This window comes from Triticum urartu, chromosome 1A (assembly GCF_056163025.1).
Source record: "Triticum urartu cultivar PI428250 chromosome 1A, HENAU_Tu73, whole genome shotgun sequence".
Classification (NCBI taxonomy): Eukaryota; Viridiplantae; Streptophyta; class Magnoliopsida; order Poales; family Poaceae; genus Triticum; species Triticum urartu.
The window spans coordinates 52,361,060-52,365,152 of NC_141873.1; the positions used below are offsets into that span (position 1 = coordinate 52,361,060).

Genomic DNA, 4,093 nt, shown 5'->3' on the forward strand with positions numbered 1-4,093 from the left:
CAAAGTCACTTAGCTCGACGTTAATTAAGAGAGTAAAGGAGGAATACCCTACATAGAAGAACCACATTTCGCTTACAAAGGTATAACCTTTAGCTCCCTGGGGCTAAGCTGCTTCGCACCACTGATAGTTAATTAAGATTCCATTTCAAAGGCGCTACTTTGTTTCACAAGCCTTTGTCATTGTCAGTCAACTAAGGTTGGCCCTCGGCCCCCTGCGAATCCGTAAATCAGAGAGCATGCCGCAAAAAAAGGATGGTCCCCTATCCATTTCATTCTTTTCGGAATGCAAAGAATTAAACTACCTGATCCCCCATCATGGTGAACCTCTCCTTGTGATCAAGATGAGGTAGATTCCTCCCAGCCGGGGGGCGGATTGAATCGGAGTTTCCTTAGGTAGCCACCAACCTACAGTTCTCCTTAAACTTCTGTGCTTGGTGGCAAAGAAGCAAACAAAGGTACGCTCGCTTGCTGTCTTGTTCTTTGCCGCGGACTGGGATCGCTCGCCAGCTAGGCCCTCTAGAAAAAAGTTGGAGAAACATTGTATGCGAACATATTACCCATCTTCGGGGACAAGGGGCGGAATGACCTCTCGATCTACTTACTGCAGCCCAGGACGGGCGTCGTTGTCTAGGCGTGACTTCTTGTTTTGATCTCCCCTACGCCTAGGACGTTGTCTGGGCCAAGAGCCATAGTTAGTTGATGTTTCCATTTGGTTCTTCATTCTCCTTGTTGATACCGGCAAGACCCAACTAGATGATGATGTCTGTTGGTTGGTAGTGAGAGGACTCTTAGTACCTGCAAAAAAAGGGCCCTGGTGAAAAAAACAATCATTTGATTTAGTTTATTGCTCTCCCTTAGCAGTGGGAAAGGACTCTATCTATCTACCTAGCTTTGCTAGACTTCCCCCAATGCAATTCAAAAACGGAAATTCCACGAATCCCTGAGGTGGATAAGTCCGATGATTCAGCAGTAGTGCGGAATTGAGTTTCTGGTCCAGTGGATATGATCTATAGTTAGGGGGCAATACATACCAAAAGGTCCGAAGAAGGAAGGCGCATTATATAACCAACCCACCCATAGCCGGTCTAACTGCTGAGAGAGAAAGGTGCTTTTCTTTCCCTAAGAGTCCTCGAGTACACACAACTATTGCAGATCCTTTGCGAGATCAGGATTTTTGATTCATAATTTAGAATCAATCCATGTTAGGTCAACATCGAGACAGAGCATCTCAGTTGGCTCTGTCCAGGAAGTGAAACAGACATTCCTAGGTTGAGGTTACCATTGGATTGACCCTCAGTCAGGCCTCCGATTCCAAGGAGTTGATTCAGCAAGTTCCCTGTGCTACCCCGCGGGAATTCTAATCGGATCAATTGGTGGTTCCGTAATGAGTACTCGAATACACATTGAGGGGGCCTTGCCTCCTCCTTCCCGCCCACACCTTCATTCTTTTCCTCCTCTGATCTTAGAAAGCATACTAAACTTCACTCCAATCTTTCTCCATTAGCAACAAGAGCAGCTCTATCTATTGGCCCTTGATGACTAAGCTTAGCTATACCTCTTAGGTTGCAAAGCAGCAAGCTCCCTTCTAATGCCTTATTGCTTGGAGCCTTCTCGCTTAGTAAGCGGCCTTCGACCCTTCCTCCTTACTCTGTTTGGTATTCGCTCGCGGGTTTGTTTCCAGGTTCTTTCATTCTTGATTGGCTCTTTCTATTGTCATTTGTAGATCGTGCGTCCTGCGCATTGATCCGGCAGCGAGACCCGCCCTGGTTGTAAAGAGAAGCGATCTGTCCTTCCTTTCATTCGTTGCTTTGTCTTCTGTTTGTTTTTAAACTCGACCTTCTATCGGGACTGTGGTGACAAACCTTACTCCCCTCGGTCAAGTGGTTGACCCGTCTGTCCAATAAGTTTACTAAGTGAATGGGAATCCTATAGTTTGACCAGCCTGGGAAGAGTAGTCAAAGGCAATTCGCTAGTATGCAGCTATTTATATTGGCTTTCTTTCCTAACTAACAGGAAAAGAGAGACATGCGACTTCAACTTTCGTTCTATCCATGTTCAGCAGTCCCTTTCCATCTTTGTACTGTTGATGGCAGTACCTCTCAACTACGAGATGCTTGAAAGTCTATGTATCAATAATGTTTCCAAGAGTAGCATCGAGCCTCGAAACGGCAACCCATGCTTCAAGCTAAGTCAGTATGGATCTAATTGATTGCTAAACTGAAGGAATGATCTCTTTCGAAGATTCTCATTCTGAAGCAGGTGCCTAGCTCTGGAAGGATGGACGGGATCATACCTATTTGAATTAAAGAACATTCTGTAACACTTGTTTTTGAGTGGGGAAGGAAAATAAGCACACAAGCGAACAACCATCTAACTGGCAGTCTGAACTCCCAGGATCAGTCCATTAGTAAGAAAAAGCTTCCGTTTCCGTCATTCAGCAGTGGAACGGAATAGTTCGATGGTATTGATCGTCCAACCATTGATTGGAATGTCTATCGTGATAAACCGTGTAATTCTATAAGCTAAGCAGATGAGGCAACAAAGAACCTAACCGTCCTCTCTGATTGACTTCATCAGAAGATTCCTATGGTCTGGTTTACCTTTCTTCTTTCCTTGCAACCTTGGATCGATATGGTTCATTCCTGGCCTATGCTCTTTCAACGGTTGACAAAAGAGGGGGACGGGCAAGGATGATCGGACTGCTTGGTTCAGATCGTCAGAGGTATTAAAAAAACCTTCTTTTTGGTCTTTTCTTTTTTGCCGCCACTTTAACAGGTGCCACTGCAATGAGAGCGTAAGTTGCAGAGTTTTTTCTAGAATTTTTGGTGCGCTCTTCCCTTTTTTGGACAGAAAGAAGGGTTCGGTGGGAGGGCAAGGGGTAGTTAAGTTTTAGGATGGCTCTTGTTTTTTACAGACTTTCTTTTTGTTGTAATTTAATAAAGAAGTAGCAATTGTTCATTTCATTTCATTTTTTTGCATTGGTAATTCTTTTTCATTTGAAAGGGCAAAGGGGGGAAGGGATATGATTGACCCTCAGGGATCATATTACTCAAGAAGACTTGGGGAAAATAGCAGGATTGGAAAATTTCGAAGAGATTGAGGAAGACAAATCCATTGTCGAATCTTGTAGAGTGATAACATCAAGTAGTGGGGGCTGGCTTCCACCCCTGAGAGAGCTTGATTTACCAGAAATCCCGCGGAGTCCTAGTGGGCCTAGATTCCGCAATAAGTTCCGAGAAATGGAGGAAATGATGCATTCACAGTTCGCAGAATTGCAAGAAAGAAAAAGTCCTTGAAAGAAAAACCAAACAAGACCAGATGTTCCCTATTGTTATCAGGAACGAGACTAAATGTTCGGCCTTAATGAGATGGACCTTGATTCCTCTTCGTCCAGGAAAAGATGCGGCTCCTCTTTGTTCTACTACCTTCATCCTCGGGTGAAGCCGGTTGGCTCACCAAACAAGATATATATTGTGAAATCATTGGTAACCATGCCTAACGGTCGGTCATCTAAGCTATCGGCCAAGGCAAGTGAGAGTTGTTCAAGAGTTGGGGGCATATCTTTAGCTCGAGCAGCATCCGCTCCCGAAATGTGAGTTAAGCTTTAAAAAAATAAGAAGAGCTATGAGTGGAACAACTTGTTCTATTCCTTGTTGCCCTCCAGCTCCTTCTGTCCATCAATCCTCTTCTCTGCCCTTTTTTACTATTATGCGTGCCATACCCCATGTTCGTATCTTAACAGGGCAACCTTCTCTTGCAAATAATCCCTTCGTCGCTAACACCGGTAATGCCCCATCCCTTTAGTCTTACCTTCGAGGAATATCTCTTGTGTCCTTGTAGTGATAAGAGCGCATTCTCTAACAGCTTTGAAGCCAAGGCAGCCATCCTCTTGCCAATCCTAACCAAAAGAAAGAAAAGCCCTACCCGCCTTCATTGGTTGAGTAAGGGGCAGTTACCTATCAGTCGTAGTCCTAAGGCACAATCGGAGCACTAAGCCCAATTACAGCTTGACTCCGTGAATTAGAACTGTAACATCCAAAATTTTCTATTTGGAATGTTATACATTAGATCATCATTGCATATCATGATTTAT

At 44.3% G+C, this 4,093-nt stretch overlaps 1 pseudogene; it reads right to left on the reverse strand.

Moving 5' to 3' along the window:
- Positions 1-313: 313 nt before the first annotated feature.
- LOC125532684 (uncharacterized) lies at positions 314-3,885 on the reverse strand (annotated as a pseudogene).
- Positions 3,886-4,093: the final 208 nt, after the last annotated feature.